This window comes from Moschus berezovskii, chromosome 18 (assembly GCF_049115385.1).
Source record: "Moschus berezovskii isolate FMDL1 chromosome 18, NW_MosBer_1.0, whole genome shotgun sequence".
NCBI classification, from domain to species: domain Eukaryota; kingdom Metazoa; phylum Chordata; class Mammalia; order Artiodactyla; family Moschidae; genus Moschus; species Moschus berezovskii.
The window spans coordinates 35,140,962-35,159,022 of NC_142477.1; the positions used below are offsets into that span (position 1 = coordinate 35,140,962).

Sequence of the window (18,061 nt, forward strand, 5' to 3'; positions counted from 1 at the left end):
CGATTTTTTTTTTCCTCTAAATTTTCAGCTAGCTATCCACTGGGCGGGAAATATTCTTCACTAAGCCTTTGATGACGTATGATAGCATCATAAGTGGAGTCGACCCCTGAACAATGTGTGATTGAACTACTGCATGGGTCTCCTTGATGGATTTTTTCCAGTAAATACATTGCAAAATTTTTTGGAGATTTGCAAAACAAAAGAAAACAGTCTTATGAACTACATAGCCTAGAAATAGCAAAACATATTAAGAAAAAGTTAGATATGTTATGAACACATAAAATATATGTAGATACTCGTCTTTCCTTACGAAGGCATAAAGTGAGTGATAGTTAATATAGATTAACAATGTATTCATTTTCATACTGTTTTATAACTTTATTTTCAAAGAATTATATTACCATACAATATGCCTCTCTCCCCTAATTGAAGAACTGTGTGTCAGCCTATTATCACAAGTGGTTAAAAAAAAAAGGAACAGTGTTTCCAATATTGTATTATGAATATAATACTGTATGCCATAAAATTTTTATAGCAATTTATTCATTAGTGTATAGGCTAGCCTACCGTGAAGCAATCACATAGATTATACTAGGCTACCGTGAAGCAATCACATTGCTATTTCTTGGTTATCAATACATGAATCATTATACCTGTAAATCAATAGGAATTTTCATATCATCCTTCCATTTTTGATGTCTAATATTAGTAATACGTGTCACATCAACAGTGTTTTATATAAGACAATATTAAGGTAGGTACTGACAAACAGATGACTTATCTTGAAAACAGATGACATGAACTTATGATATTGACAAATATGGTACGGTGCTGTAAATGTAATTTCTCTTCCTTAAGATCTTTTAATAACGTTTCCTTTTTTCTAGCTTATTATATTATTCGATTATGGTATATAATACATATCACACACAAAATGCGTGACAGTTGACTCTTTATGTTATCCGTAAGGCTTCCAGACAAGTTTTTGGTGAGTCAAAAGCTACAGGCAGATTTTCAACTGCACAGGTGGCTGGCACCCCCACCCCCATGTTGTTCAAGGGTCAACCATAAATAAAAGATTATCGTTGAAATAGTGAACAGGTTTCTTGCTTTGGGCTTATCTTCCTGTCACTGCTTGTGTCAGCCTGGCAGTCCATCCAGGGTTAGCAGGCTCCTGGGTATTTCATGGGGGCCTATTACCGAGCATGACTGTGGGGAACCCTTCAGTGAAACCTGACTTGACCTAATCTGATGCAGATTTTTCTTGCCCTGAATCTCACAAGTCTGCCAGCAGTCATGTAACCTTGTTTCAACTTCACGTTCAACCCTCTGACTCATTTGCTTACCCTGATGTGAGCAACTGAAATATAAGAGATCTTCATAAGGTCCACAGGAGAAAAAAAAAAATTCGATCCTAAAATTGTTTATGAGGAGACAGCCACATACTATCTCATCACTAAGAAGTTTAGAGGTGACCCCGAGTTCCATCACTTTACTTTATTGCAAGGGGAGTGACTTGTGTAGTCAGTGGTAGGGTAAGGCTGGACCCAGGTCTCTGATGCTGCCCTTCCCAAGGATGGGCATTCACCCCTTGGGGCTGGCTGGGAGAAGCTTAGCCGTTTCATGGAACTTCAGGACAGCCTGCAGTTGTTGGAAGAGGTGGGGAGAAAATCAGAGGAATGTCCTGATGCAAGGGCAGAGTTCATGCAAATGTGCATCCTTTGCATGTCCTCATATCCTCTGAAAGCTGCTAAATGCGGACAAAAATAGCCATAGGTCATTTAATAATTTCATTTTTAGTGGTTGTTGCAAATTTCTCTTCTTATTATGTGGCTTACAGGAGTGGTTCAAGTAATGCAAATGCAGCTCTTCAAGCTTCATTTCTTTCCTTTCCCTTCCTCTGGTGGGGAGGCCAGCACACTGTGGTTTCCAGAAGTAAAATGTGCTGATAATTTATAGCTGGATAAAGCTGCTTTTGAACTATAGCATGACCTTCAGTATTAAAAGTAACACTCGCTGAGAGCATCTTACAGGACTGATATTCTGCTGAGTGCTTTATATGGTTTATTTTGTTTAATTTCACAAGACCCCTCATGAGGCAGACATTACTATTGGCCCCCTTTTCTGATGAGGAAACTGAGGCTAATAGAGATTAAGTGACTTGCTCTAGGTCACACAGTTCTGCCATAAGTTTTATTCACTCTGGAAAACTGCAGACCTGAAGAAGAGCAACAAAAAGGAATGTTAGAGAGATTGATATCTATGATATATTTAGATCATGGAACTTCCCCCCACTCCTGCCCCAGAATCATTTCAGAGAGCTGAGAAATAACAGTCCACATCACCATAGGTGGGGTCTTCAACTTTAGTTTTTAAATTTATTTTTATTATTATTTTTAAAATCTTTATTTATTTAGTTTTTGGCTGTGCCCCACAGCACATGGAGGTCTCAGTTCAATGACCAAGGATCGAACCCTTGCCTCTTGCAGGGGCAGCTCGGAGTCTTAGCCATTAGGCTGCCAGGGAAATCCTGGGGTCCTTAACTTTCACCTCCAACTTTCTCACGTCCGCACAGTCTGAGAGCAGAAGTTCTTCACCTGCTCTAAGTGGAAATCTTGATGATTCCCGGGAGGGACGTTTGAGCAGATGTGTGTCCGGGCTCTGTCCGCTGTGCCTTTAATGCTCACTGGGGTGTGTGTGCAGGTTTGTCAGGCCAGGGAGCACAGCTGATCCCAGGCCAGCTTCTGAAGGCTGCAGGCAGATTCCTGGGGAGATGAGGACACTGTGGCCCTGCTTCTCATCACAGTCTTGTTCTGCACTTTCTAAAAATATTCCTGACAAACAGCTAATGGGCATTTTGGCCACACGGCTCTAAACCACCGCTGCCATTTCAAATGGAATGCTTTTCCTTCGGGCCTGTTCATCTTGATTTATGTGATTGGGATAGATTCCGCCGTTTCACAGAACTTCACTGGAGCCTCCTTACCAGAAAAAAACAATAAGTGTGTTTTTGCCTCCTTTAGCAAGTATTGCCTGTTCATTTACTAGGGAGAAATGAAGTGAAATGAAATAAGAGCTTCATGGGAGGAACACAACTGTAGTTATTGCCTACATATTGTTCAGAGATACATAAGGGGAGGGAGCCCCATCTCTTCAGAAGAGCAGTTGTTTGTGAAATGCAGGAAGACCAAGGGACAAGGATCTTGTTTATTATATAATTTTAATGTAAATTGCTACAGTTTTTTGGAAAGCATGTTGACAATATGTATACAGAGATGCAAGGTGCATGCCCTGTCACCCCAGACTCCTTTCTTATAAATACATCTTGAAGGACTAATTGGAATTAGAGATAATTTTATATTCATCAGAGCATCTTTTATGATGCAAAAAAAAGAATCAGCCATAACGTAAATTCCCAGGAATATAAAGCTAGTAAAGTAAATCATGGTGATCCATTTGTTGTAGTACCGCACAGTTATTAAAATGTCAGTCTTTGAAGAATTACAATGATATGGTAAAATGTTTAAGATATAACAAGTGAAAACACAAGCTTAAAAATGAAATAGAGAGTATGACCTCAATCAAGCACAAAATACTACACGTGTATTAACACATGGGCATGCGCATACTTTGGAAAACAACTGAAGGAGGAATTCAAAATTGTACTTGTCTCTGACTGGTGAGATTGTGGGGACTTTATCTTCTTTATGTATTTCTTTATTTTCTCCTCTTCGTTTGTAATGAAAATTGATTCAGTTAAGAGGCAGAATTTATTTTTTTTAAGAAAAACTCTGAGAATTTTCTTGGGGTCTTGTACGTAGGCATCCATAGCTCAATAGTGATTTCCAATGGAGACCTGCAAAATCAGGACAGCTCTGAGCTTAGTCTGTTGTGCTAAACAAGAGGATGGCCGCAGGGAAAAGAAAAGAGAAAGCTGAACCTGCAGTCACAATACTGGATTCTCACCCAAACATCCGCCTCTTGCTAACTGAGAGTCTGGGGAAAACCATCAGGTACTCCAGATTTCTCTCATGGCCTAGTCTCCTGGGAGAGAAGTGGATACCCCAGTGCCAGTTCTCGCTGGGACTACAAAGCAGAGTGATGCCTGTACGTGTGCTTTCATGGCGTTTGCTGTTGCTCGTGATGCCACCACCCAAGGCCTATTCTCTCACTATTGTAAAGATCTATTTATTTCTTTATTTTTGCCTGCACTGGGTCTCCATTGCTTCACAAGGGCTTTCTCTAGTTGTGGTGAGCGGACTTCTCATCGCGGTGGCTTCTCTTAGGCGAGCGGGCTTCAGTAGTTGTGGTACATAGGCTTAGTTGTTCTGTGGCATGTGAGATCTCCCCAGACTGGGAATCAAACCCATGTCCCCTCCATTGGCAGGCGAATTCTTAACCACTAGAGCACCAGGGAAGCCCTCAAATATGTATGTATTAAATGCAAGGTTCATTGACCAGTAAATACTTCAACCCATGACCTTGCCTGTGGACAGTTACATTTTCGTAGGGAAAAGGGAACAGCCTGTAAATCAAAGGACAGCGCCCTCCAGCAGGCTGCAGGGTGGTGGCTCTGACCAGTGTGGTAGAGCTCAGGGGGGCCCGGCTTCACTTGCCAAGGGTCTGGATGTTGAGTCTCCAGGCCTTCTGCTTAAGAACAGGTGCGTCTGCAGGAAAGTCATCCACCCTCCCTGAGCCTTCAGGGATTTTCCATCAGAGATAATTCCTTCACAAGGTTAATATGAAAGGTGACACCATGTACGTGAGATGAGCTTGGGCACAATGGAGAGCAGAGGTTGCCCACTGCAGGGATGTGGGCTGAAGCTCATGGCAGACGGTTTTGTTGGGTTTGCGGAGTGCTTATTTTTCATCCTTTAAGGATCCAATTTGTTGTCAATATTTTAAAATCAAGAGATTTCATGTTTTTGTGTGAGTTTGTTTACTCCTCTGGGTCCCGGCTTTCTGGCAGGCACCCATCTGCTAGAGCTTAGTAGCGGCTGTTCACTGTCACAGGGGTCCAGGCCTCAGTATGCACCAGGCCCAGCCTTTGCCACCACATCTCCGTGGTGAGAGAGGGGAGTGGTGATGGAGGCTGGAGCCTTGAAGACAGAACTTTCTCCCTGAGTCTGCATTACCATATGCAGATTGTGTGACTAAATTTAGCCAAACTCATAAACTTGCAGAGCCGTAACTTGCCAGACCCTCTCTCTGTTTCTTAATTGAAGTGGGATAATATTTGTCTCTTCCAAGAGGATTGCACCAGGGCCTAAGGGAAAAGATGGGTGTGAAATACTCAGAACACAGGTGTTTGATCAGATTTACCTGCTTGACCTCTGAAGGCATTTGACTTATCAGCTTCTGCTAGAAGCTATGAATCAAATGATACTGTTTTTGTTACTTTATTGTTATCTATCTATCTGCCCATCTCTCTGGTAATTTCTTTGCTATATGTTAATATACAAATTTAGTGGTGGTCGTTGTTTAGTTGCTAAGTTGTGTTCAACTCTTGTGACCCTGTGGACCATAACCCACCGGGCTCCTCTGTCCATGGGATTCTCCAGGCAAGAATACTGGAGTGGGTTGCCATTCCCTCCTCCAGGGGACCTTCCTGACCCAGCGATAAACCCTGGGGCTCTTGTATCACAGGAGAATTCTTTATTGCTGAGCCTCCAAGGAAGCCAGTTTAGAAAGTCTTCCAAATATTCTTTCAGGCTAGCCAGTCAGTTTTCCCCTCCAGAGGATGTTATTTGAAAAATATGAGAATTCTTTTCCCCTTGGTGAGTTTGCCATCCGTCCATCGATCTTGACCTCTTGTGAGTCTGTATAACATGTTTTCATACTTGATTATATTCTTCTCATTGCTATCTGTCTTTTCTTTTCAACTAGAGGATGAACTCTGTCATATTTTTCTGTTCCAATATCCTGCATGATACCTAACATTTTACAGATAGTAAATCACTCATGGAACGAACAGCTGAAGTAAGTGCTAGAAGGAGGTGTAAATGGCTCTTCTGAAGGCAGGCCCGGTGGCATCAGTACAGGTTTTTACAGCACAAGTCTTTCATTATAGGGACATTGCCTGTCCCTTCATCCATCCCCAGCAACCACTCCTAAAAGGCACATTCTCTGTTGGACTCTCAGCCAACAGAGTGGTATCAGACTGGTGTCTCAGGTACTGAAGCAATGGGAGAAGCTTCCTTTCTTTCTGTTCCTTCCTTCCTTCCTAAGGAAGAAACAGAACAACCAGCTGTACCTGATGTGCAGTTTGCTGTCCCAGACAATGACTCTGCATGCGGAGAGGCTGGAGCGTGAGACATGCAATCAGTATTTCCAGCTCAAGTAAGTGGCTCAGGTGACATCAAGTGTGTAGTTTTTCTGTCCTGGTCTTTTAACTTTTTTGCTTTAATTTTGCCTATTTTTTAACCCCAAGCACAAGCAACTTCTTACTAACATGGTAGCAGCTTTATATGCAGGGCTGGCCTCCAAAGCCCATAGGACTGGGTGTGTCTGGAGCTTTCTGAGGTAGTTCCTTCCTGAAGAATCCAGAGGTGGAAATTTTCTTGCCACAATTGAACTGTAAGCTGGGTCCTGTTGAGGGCTTGTTGGGTCACTTCACCCTGCTCTAAAGTGGTTTCCTTTTCCAAATCACATGCATGTACTGAAGATTATATCCATTTCTTGAGATTTGGGCAGAGTTATTAGTTCAGTTTCTTTCAAAACCAGGGCAGGACTTGCCTCATCCATGTTTACTAGCCACTAACAGAGAGGGATCAGGAGAAGGTCAGCCACTTCCTTATCAGGCAAAAAAAAAAAGAGTCCTTTCTGTCACAGTTGGTGTCCAAGAGAAGGTCTTCATTCACCTTAAAAATAAAAAAGGGAAGAAAATGACTGACTTACTTCAAGAGTACCTTTGATGTTGATATTATTTGAATGAGTCATAAAATCCTTTTTCTTTTGACATTTATTCTCTTTGCCAGTGCTTGATATCTTGATGCTAATTCTGAAGAAAAAATAAAAAGAAAAGAAAGATTTTTTTTTTCCCCTTTGTAGTTTGGACAGGAAAGACTCTCACTGTAAAAACCGTGTTCTCTTTGTCCTTTTTTGGTGTATGTATAATTATTGAGGCTCGGGTTTTATTCAAATGATTTCTGGGGGCTTTAAGGAACTTTACTAAAAAGTTTAGTAGTGCTAAAAAATTCTGTTCCTAGTAGGATAAGAAACCCCGTGTTAGCATGTGTCATTTCTACTCCTGGCTCCACCTCCTCCTGGCATACCCCTAAGTCTGTATGCTGAGGCGTCGTGAGGTCCCAGTTTGCCCTTGTCCCCACCTTCATCACTCAAGTGAACAGATCCCAAGTGTCCCCTGGATGCCCCTTGTCTTGCATCTTTCTGGGGCTCATGCTCAGTGTTTTCTTGTTCCTATTTAATTTTCAAGTAGTATTTCTTATATGAATAAAGAAATTCATATTTGTCATAGAAAAATCAGAAAATATAGATGGACCAAAAATGGAAATATAGACCAATTATCCCACCATCCAAATAAAAATGCTATTAATACTTGGCGGGGGGGTGGGATAGTAAGAGCTAGAGATCAACAGAGGGAGAAAGTGACTTTTATCTGCCTGTTTTATTTTTTGGCTTATTCTCAGTATCTAGAATAGTATCAGATACACTGTTCAGTTCAGTCACTCAGTCGTGTCCGACTCTCCGCGACCCCATGAATCACAGCACGCCAGGCCTCCCTGTCCATCACCAACTCCCGGAGTTCACTCAAACTCATGTCCATCGAGTCGGTGATGCCATCCAGCCATCTCATTCTCTGTCGTCCCCTTCTCCTCCCGCCCCCAACCTTTCCCAGCATCAGAGTCTTTTCCAGTGAGTCAACTCGTCGCATGAGGTGGCCAAAGTATTGCAGTTTCAGCTTCAGCATCCGTCCTTCCAATGAACACCCAGGATTGATCTCCTTTAGAATGGACTGGTTGGATCTCCTTGCAGTACAAGGGACTCTCAAGAGTTTTCTCCAACACCACAGTTCAAAAGCATCAATTCTTCGGCGATCAGCTTTCTTCACAGTCCAACTCTCACGTCCATACATGACCATTGGAAAAACCATAGCCTTGACTAGACGGACCTTTGCTGGCAAAGTAATGTCTCTGCTTTTTAATATACTATCTAGGTTGGTCATAACTTTCCTTCCAAGGAGTAAGCGTCTTTTAATTTCATGGCTGCAATCAGCATCTGCAGTGATTTTGGAGCCCCCAAAAATAAAGTCTGACACTGTTTCCACTGTTTTTCCATCTATTTCCCATGAAGTGATGGGACCAGATGCCATGATCTTTGTTTTCTGAATGCTGAGCTTCAAGCTAACCTTTTCACTCTCCTCTTTCACTTTCATCAAGAGGCTTTTGAGTTCCTCTTCACTTTCTGCCATAAGGGTAGTGTCATCTGCATATCTGAGGTTATTGATATTTCTCCCAGCAATCTTGATTCCAGCTTGTGCTTCTTCCAGCCCAGCGTTCCTCATGATGTACTCTGCATATAAGTTAAATAAGCAAGGTGACAATATACAGCCTTGACGTATTCCTTTTCCTATTTGGAACCAGTCTGTTGTTCCATGTCCAGTTCTAACTGTTGCTTCCTGACCTGCATACAGGTTTCTCAAGAGGCAGGTCAGGTGGTCTGGTATTCCCATCTCTTTCAGAATTTTCCACAGTTTGTAGGTGCTCAATAAATATATGCTGAAAAAATAAAACAGATCTGGGCTTCCCTGATGGCTCAGTGGTGAAAAAAATGCCTGCCAATGCAGGACACAGGGGTTTGATCCTTGATCTGGGAAGATCCCACATGCCGTAGAACAACTAAGCCAGTGCCCCACAAGTACTGAGCCTGTGTGCCTAGAGCCCACGCTCTCCAACCAGAGAAGCCACTGCAGTGAGAAGTCACACACAACGCAACTAGAGAAAAGCCCGCACAGCGATGAAGACCCAGCACAGCCATAAGAAAATAAATCAAATTATGCATATATATAAAATAAAGCATATGTTAGAAGTCCCCCTTCTCTAGGAACTCTCACACACTGCCTGAGACATCTTTTTCCAGGCCTCACTGGACCTACAGCCAAAACCACCTTCACTGGCCCTTTCACTGTGGCCATCTACGGCTCACCTAGCCACACTTCCACGCACATTAGAGTCTTGTCCGTTCTCAGAAGAGTGTGCCATTAGCCTCTCAGCCTTCCTGTGTTAGGAGGAAAAGAGGTCTTTGTAAGATCTATACTTATGTCCTCATGTCCTTAATAAAAGTTTGCACTTTCAGAGTAATGCTCATTGTATACTTTTGTAGTGAGGTGTTTCCTCAACCATGTAAATGAATTTTTTTTTTTCAAATACCAAGAACTAAAGGGTCTGTACTAGGAAGCAGTATGTGAAATTTTAGCAGAATTTGTCTGAATTGTGCCTTTTACCATAGCCCAACTCTCAGAGGATAAACAAAAAAACAAAACAAAACTAGGGAAACTTAATCCATGAAGCCACAGGAGGCTGCAGGGGCTGTGCTTCAGAGCAACATAAGCAACCACATATAGGGCTGTAAATAGAGCTGTGGGGCCCTATCGGGTTTGATCTGCTTGGAAGTCAGACTTTGTTGGTTGGGTTCCTGGCATCCTGGGCAGGAGTCACTGCCAATCCACCTCCCCTCCCCGCAAAATCAAAGAATAGCCTTGGCTTTAGCCAAGACAAATGCCTATGTGCAGCCAGGGCAAGGCTTTTGCGGCTATGTCTTCATGGCCTCAGGAAGTGGAAGCCCTCATGAGTGACTTCCTGAACTGATGAGGTATGGACCAGCAAAGGCAAAGCAGGATCAACTCAGGAGTCAATTCATTTCCTTGGCCATCAGGAGGATTGTTCTGAGAAGATTCTATGGCTATGTCTAGGATCAGATGGAGAAGGCAATGGCAAGCCACTCCAGTACTCTTGCCTAGAAAATCCCATGGACAGAGGAGCCTGGTGGGCTGCAGTCCATGGGGTCGCTACTAGTCGGACACGACTGAGCGACTTCAATTTTACTTTTCACTTTCACTTTTCACTTTCACGCATTGGAGAAGGAAATGGCAACCCACTCCATTGTTCTCGCCTGGAGAATCCCAGGGATGGCGGAGCCTGGTGGGCTGCCATCTATGGGGTCACACAGAGTCAGACACGACTGAAGTGAGTTAGCAGCAGCAGGATCAGAAGGAAGGAGAACTGGGATCCATTAGCAATGTCTGTCATGGGGAGGGGCGTGGGAAGGGGCCTGGTGTGCCGGCTGTCTGTCACCCTTGGCATAGATTATGAGATGGTTCTCAAAATGGAATTTTAAATAATCACCCTTGGAAAAGTATGTCATAAAGGGCTCTTTGACTAGGGTGCCCATATACTTTTTTTTTTTATCACATTAGGATACTTCTAAAAGTGAAAAGGGGTGCTGTTATCCCAAGACCACAAGAGTGAACATGAACCTCTGACATTTTGTTGTTTGCCATCTTCATGAAAGCTGTTCCTGCCTGTACGTCCTCCCCCTGCATTTCAGGGGCTACCTGGGCAAGATCTCCCACTATGCTGAATCGCTAAGTCATGTCCAACCCTTTGCTCCCCCATGGACTGTAGGCCGCCAGACTCCTCTGTCCATGGGATTCTCCAGGCAAGAATGCTGGAGTGGGTTGCCATGCCCTCCTCCAAGGGATCTTCCTGACCCAGGGACTGAACCCATGTCTCCTGCATTGGCAAGTGGATTCTTTACCACTAGTGCCACTGGGAAGCATCCCCCTTCCACTATGCTCTGCCCTATTTCCAGGGAGCCCTCTGATTGGGGCGTGTCTGTCTCAAGTCCCCAAGACTTGACAGAGAGTGACCCCAGGCACCCACCTCCTTTTGTCTTCAACACACTATGCAGAGGGGCTCCCAGTGAGAGCTCTGTGGCTTGGGGACTTTTCTGCCAGTCCTGGCAGGTCTCAGGTCATGGCATCCACTTCTCCCAATGGCAGAGACATCAAATCTATCTACTCATTATGTTTCTCCAAATGTCAGGGTTGTGCCTTCCTACTCCCTGTGGTGTGAATAGCCCTACAGCCTGACCTCCGAGGGCTAGCTTTCCAGAAACCCCATCCCACAAGCTTGCACCTGAGCTGGGCTGGCCACCATGCTCTCGCATGGAGCACTGCACTCACCTCACAGCCTACAAGCTGAGCATCAATGACAGTGGAGCTCTGGGTACTGAGCATGACAGAGCTGGAATTCCCTAGGGATGTTATATATATTTTTTTCCTTTGTTAAAACTCTGGATATACATTTATTCCCAAGAAAGTTGCCCATTCTTTAGGTTACCATGAATAAACTCAGGCTGTGTGGGACCAAAGTCACAAATTTAAAGTGATACAATGGGAAGTTGACTGCAGAGATTTCCTGCTGGAAATGTCTGGTTGGCCATTTTCCTGGTAAGTTATAGGTCTTCCTTAGGAGTGTTAGCTTCATTTCCCAGATTGAGCATGAAGATATTTTGATTAGGCAAATAGTGTGCTTAGCCAATATATTTGGTATTGAAGGTGGTGGTTAGTTTAGCTCCTAGTGTGAGATGACAGTGTTGGAGTCGGAAGACTTGGATTCTAGACCTGACTTTCTCACAAATGGTTGGGGTGACTGTGGATATGTCCCTTTCCCTCTCTGCACACCTCTCCTCTTTCTGTAGGTGGGCAGGTAGACCAGATCAGTGACCATCACACTGGGTCTCTCTGGTGTTGTGCAGGCTCTGCATTGCAGTACAAGGGCTTCTCATTGCCGTGTGCAGGCTTCTGTGGTTGTGGTGTTCGGGTTGTAGAGCTTACATGCTTCTCTCGTTTCCCCACAGCTTGTGGGATCTTAGTTCCCTATGCTGTGCTATGCTTGTTCATTCAATCATGTCCTACTCTTTGAGACCCCATGGACTCACCTCTCCTCCCACATCTCCTGTGTTGGCAGGTGGATTCTTAACCACTAGACTGCCAGGGAAGTCCCCATCACACTGCTGTAGAAATGGTCCCCCCCTTTCCAAAACATAACACATAATCATAAGATATAACACCACATCTGCTCGGAAGCCAACATGAGGCCCAGATGGAGCAGGGCTCCTGGAGCTTTCCCTCGCTCCTGGTCTGCGGAGGCTGCGGGTCTCCCCGACTCCCCCCGGCAGTAGAATCTATGATGTTTCTCTCCTGCCGCCCGCCTTCTGGCCATCTTTCCTCGTAGGCTGTTCTCTGCATGTATGCATTTTTGGCAAGGGGTGGGTGGGAAAATGAAAAGGAGATGAAATTTGAATCTCTCCGTTTTGCTGCTCATCAGCAGCTCTGAGCACACACTTGGTTGGGGCGAAGCTTGAAACCAAAGACTCAGAGAAGGTGTTAGGTTATCTGTGCCTTGCAATCCCAGGGGGCTGGGCTCACTGCACCTGGGAATGTCTGGTGTGGGTTGACTGTCCTGGTCTGTATCTCTCTTTAGCACTGCCTCTGGGACGGGGATCCGAGACCTGGAATAACAGGATAGCCTTGGTCTTGGGCTTCCCTTGTGGCTCAGACAGTAAAGAATCTACCTGCAATGTAGGAGACCTGGGTTCAATTCCTGGGTCAGGAAGATCCCCTGAAGGAGGGCATGGCAATCTACTCCAGTATTCTTGCCTGGAGAATCCCATGGACAGAGGAGCCTGGTGGGTTACAGTCCATGGGGTCGAAAAGAGCTGGACATGACTGAGTGACTAACACTTTCGACCTTGGTCTTGGAATGCACCAGTCCCTTGTCAACCTATTAAAATTAGAGGCAGCTCTAAGCAAGCAAGTGGATCAAAGTGATTTTGTTGACCCTTAATTTATATTTACCTCTTAAATGCTTACAACAACTCTGTGAGGTAGGGTTTACTGTTATGAAGTTGTTTCCTTGCTTATCTGTCTCCTAATGGAACCAAGGGCAGGAATGATGCTTGATCTGTACATATCTTGGCTTAGATCAGAAGCACATAGTTGGCTTGCAGGTTTTGGTTCAGTTTAGTCGCTCAGTCATGTCTGACTCTTTGAAACCCCATGGACTGCAGCACACCAGGCCTCCCTGTCCATCACCAACTCTTGGAGCTTGCCCAAACTCATGTCCATTGAGTCAGTGATGCCATCCAGCCATCTCATCCTCTGTCATCCCCTTCTCCTCCTGCCTTCAATCTTTCCCAGCATCAGGGTCTTTTCCAGTGAGTCAGTTCTTCACATAAGGTGGCCAAAGTATTGAAGCTTCAGCTGCAGCATCAGTCCTTCCAGTGAATATTCAGGACTGATTTCCTTTAGGATGGACTGGTTGGATCTCCTTGCAGTCCAAGGGACTCTCAAGAGTCTTGTCCAACACCACACTTCAAAAGCAACAATTCTTCAGCGCTCAATTTTGGTTAATTTTTTATTTTTTCCATGTGTTAGATAGGTGAGTGAATGAGCAAACAAAGCTCAGAAAGGTTAAGTAATTAACTTGGCTGTAAATCTAGGATAGACGTCTCTCCATCGAGCCCAGCTGATTCAAGAGTGAAGAAGGAGAAAGTGTGTGTCCACTGGTCTTCATCACCTCAGTGCTCGCCTGCATTCCCCACCCTCCACTAAGTGTCCCTGGTTTCCCTGAAGTCTGTCCCAGGCCCAAGACTCCTCTTTTCCCCACCATGGTGCCCCTGGCTCCCCCTGCCAGGAGAGACTCATGGAGGGCATAAGGAGATAAATGTTCTGTAGAAAAATGGCGTCCAGCTCTGATGGTGTTTATCTTTGGGATCGCAGTCTTCTCCACAGAAGTTTATCAAACCTGCTAGACCTACCGATTCCTGGGCCATTCCCAGGCCTACTGAATCAGGACTTCTGGAGATGAAGACCTGACCAAGCAGGTGCTTTTAAAAGCAACTGATCCTGCCGTTCCTATCCGTCATCGGCTCAGAGGCCCCCAGGAGCTGACCTTCAGGGTCAGGTGGGCCAGTGTGCCCTCTCTGGCCCCTTCCACGCCACATCCTGCTTCCACACTCTGCATCATGGTTTTCGCCACTTGAAAAAGTCTTTGCTCCCGTTTGCCTTTATCTTCGTAACAAGTGGCCTTTGGAGCCCAGCGCATCCTTCAAGCCTCGCCTTCACCTTGGGGCTCACCCTTGCTTCCTTCTTTTCTGACTACTACTGGCAACCCACTCCAGTACTTTTAGCTGGAGAATTCCATGGACAGAGGAGTGTAGTGGGCCCCAGTCCATTGGGTCACAAACAGTCGTCCACGACTGAGCGACTAATACTTTCACTGTCACTGGCTCCAGTGGGCCCTACAGATTAGCCCTTATTTCAGTCACTCAGTAAGTAGTTAATGAGCAGTTGTGATGTGACACATATTTCTTTAGATCTGAGGATGCTATAGTGGCAAAACAGATAAAGACCTTGCCCTCATTCTAGTGGAGTTCAGTTCAGTCATTCAGTCGTGTCCGACTCTTTGCGACCCCATGAATCACAGCATGCCAGGCCTCCCTGTTCATCACCAACTCCCGGAGTTTACCCAAACTCATGTCTATCGAGTCGGTGATGACATCCAGCCATCTCATTCTCTGTTGTCCCCTTCTCCTCCTGCCCCCAATCCTTCCTAGCATTAGAGTTTTTTCTAATGAGTCAACTCTTCACATGAGGTGGCCGAAGTATTGGAGTTTCAGCTTCAACATCAGTCCTTCCAGTGAACACCCAGGACTGATTTCCTTTAGGATGGACTGGTTGGATCTCCTTGCAGTCCAAGGGACTCTCAAGAGTCTTCTCCAGCACCACAGTTCAAAAGCATCAATTCTTCGGCGCTCAGCTTTCTTCACAGTCCAACTCTCACATCCATACAGGACCACTGGAAAAACCATAGCCTTGACTAGATGGACCTTTGTTGGCAAAGTAATGTCTCTGCTTTTAAATATGCTATCTAGGTTGGTCGTAAATTTCCTTCCAAGGAATAAGCGTCTTTTAATTTCATGGCCACAATCACTCTCTGCAGTGATTTTTGCAGCCCCCCAAAATAAAGTCTGATACTGTTTCCACTATTTCCCCATCTATTTCCCATGAAGTGATGGGACCAGATGCCATGACCTTAGTTTTCTGAATATTGAGTAGATACACACTAAACATCATGCACAAATATATTTATAAATAATGACAGGCACTAGAAAGCAACCAAAGAACGGTGAGGGGCTAGATAATTAGGGGTGCCATTCTAGGTAGGGTATTTGTGAAGGGGGGGATCCATGTGGATCTAAGGCAGAGATTGTTTCCATCCATCTCAAGTTGACAATAACCAAGCCTTGGCTCTAGACAGTCATCGCCACAGTGTTCCTAGATAGCCTGTTTCAGAGGGAACAGCAAGTGCAGAGGGCCTGGGACAGGAGCATTTTTGCTAGATTTGAGAAAGAACAAGTGGGTCACTGTTCCTGGTGTGTTCCTAGCATCTAGAGGGCTGCTGGGTACTTGCTGTGGACTCGGTAGCAACCTGAATGATCATGGCTGGAGTGAACAGGTGGGGTGGCTGATGAGAAGAGATAGGTAGGAATAAGGTTATACAGCTCTGTGAAAGCCACTGTGAGGACGTCCGATTTTATTCTGAGTATGACTGGATGTTGTTCAGTGTGTTGCAAAGAAGAAAGAGTAACATGATCAAACTGCCTTTCCTCCAGCAAAGAGGATGGAGTGTGTGGGGTTAGGGCAGAAGTAGGGAGACCAGTGGAACACTCTTGCAGAGGACTAGGGCTTGGGCACTTGGACGGAAGTGACATCAGTACAGATAATGAGAAGACTTTGGACTCAGTGTATTTTAAAGGTAGAGGTTTTGGGTTCTGAGCATAGCTGGGATAGGATGGGAAGTCACGACTCAATTCCAAGACTTTTTACGTCAACAGCTTGGTGGAAGGATGTTGCTAAATTAATATGTTTGTGAATTTCCTGTGTGTCAGTTTTCCTTTTCATGAGGACCATGCTACATATGGGGCAGCCCCTTGGCAGGACTGGTGTCCCAGCTGCATTATATGAGAGTCCAGGAGCAGCTTGATTGGTGACCTTGACCCTAACCCCATTCCATGGCATCAGCACCCTGGGGGGTGGTTTAGGTGTTCTTATTACAGAAGACTTCTGTGAGGGTTGCCCCTCTGCATCGCTCAATTGTCATCAGGAAGTTAAGATGCCGCCTCTGCAGGAGCTGGGCTGGGGGAGGAGGTGGGAAGAGAACCCAACAGTTCAACAGCCCAACCCCTCTCTTTCCAAGTTTATACATTGTTGGGGGAGTGTTCCTCCTTGTTCTGGGTATATGCGGGTGTTTCTCTGCAAATGCTCACCTTGTTCCCCCTTAAGCAGCTTTCTCTCTTGCTTTCCTTGTTCACTTGTCAGAATGCCATGCCTTCCTCAAAGCCCATTCCAAGTGCTGTTTCTTCCATGTAGCTTTTCCCAGCCAGATGTGGTTTCTGCAGCCTCTGAACCTCACAGTGGTTTATACCTTTCTTATGACATCATCTTCTCCAGGGTTTTTGAGCCGGAATGCCCACAGTGAAATGATGGGCCCTAATTCTCTTTGAATCCCTCCCCCAGGACCCAGTGCAGTCTCCTGAACCCAGCAGGCACTTGGTAAATATTATTCAAATTGAAATCGACTTCCTTTATGACTCACTTTCAGCAACTGCAGGATATTTGTTTCCTAAAGAAGCTTTGGGTCAGGAATCAAGCAATCGAATGTCTAAGATATGTCATATGGAGACTATAAGTAAATGAAGTGAGACTAGTACGAGAACATTTTTGGTAAAGATGCCATTGTAAGGAAGATTTCACTTTCTTTGTCACCCTTTAAAAGATGATAAGAGGCAATAGATACAGGATCTCTCTTGGGAGGCAATAGGGTGTAGTGGAGACTGGGGTGAACAAGAGGGCATGTGCTGATCCATCCATCCATCTCAAGTTGACAACAACCAACCCTTGGCTCTAGACAGTCACTGCCACGGTGTTCCTGGATAACCTGATTCATCAAGCGAAGCTTCAAATTCAGAATTTTTGCATGGAAAACCCTGATTCCTAGATGTTTAGCAAATGGTTTCCCCACACCCTGCCTTGGGTTTTGTTTTTTTTTTAACCAGCCAACACTATTGGGAGAGCCTGGCTACCAGCTTAGGATCTTTGACTTTAATGTCAGACTTTTCCCCACCCAGGCAAATAGGTAAATTTATCTTGAAATTGCAAAGAGATCTAGCTGTTTTTCATTAAAAAAGAGGATGTTTGCATCTCGTGTTTATTCCTTAGCATTTGCTTTCCATTGTCCTGCTTCCATCTGAGTGGGAACCCCAGGGTTACAATTATTAATTTGTGCCCAAGTCCCAGCTTCGTGTGACATAAGCGCTTCTATAGCTTGCCTTGAACTCTGTATAACGGGCTTTTTATTTTCCTCCAGGAGTGGTTTAAATGGAGGCTGCAGTCTTCTGCAAAGCATAATTGGTTTTAAATTGTAGGTTTAATAATAATGATGTTGGGCTTAATGTAGTGCCTTTCAGCTTCTGCTGGCAGTCCTTGGAAACCAGTCCCTTATCGATCTTTATGCTCTCTTTCCTCAGAAGGAGACAGCTGTTAGGGACATGAGTCCCTGTGCTGTGGGCCACAGGGGTGAGGAGGCCCAATGCCCGCTGTAGCCTTGGGTCACTGGAGGAGAGACAAGTCAACGGCATTTCTTTGTGCCCTGGTCATAGGGGTCCAAGACTGGACTTTCAAGGCTCTCTGTTGCCTTTTCCTCTCTTTCTTCACCTTTGGGTCACTCCACAGTGCATTAGGAATTCTTCTGGAAGATGAGCAGAGGAATGCAAATTCCACAGTTTGGCTTCTGTGCAGAGGGTTTAATTGAGAAGGTATATTAACTTAATTGGTTATCATCTGGCTTCTAGCTTCTTTCTGTGTTTTAAGTAACTTTTTTCCATTTTCTTTTGCCATGGCCGATAAAGCATGCCTTTAAAAGATTAAATGTTATATTTTGGTCTCTCCAAGTGAAAAGACCTCTGGTTCAGAAAT

General features: G+C 44.7%; 1 protein-coding gene across 5 annotated transcripts in view; it reads left to right on the top strand.

Annotated features, from left to right (window-relative positions):
• The window catches only part of PDZD2 (PDZ domain containing 2), a 414,864-nt gene that overhangs the window by 86,702 nt on the left and 310,101 nt on the right, over positions 1-18,061 (top strand). The window contains exon 1 of one of the 5 annotated variants that reach the window (XM_055422222.2): positions 2,415-6,339. The exons of the other annotated variants lie outside the window; for them this stretch is intronic. The gene's annotated coding sequence lies outside the window, so the exon portion shown is untranslated. Of the gene's footprint in view, positions 1-2,414; positions 6,340-18,061 lie in introns of those variants that run through there. 5 annotated transcript variants of the gene reach the window in all.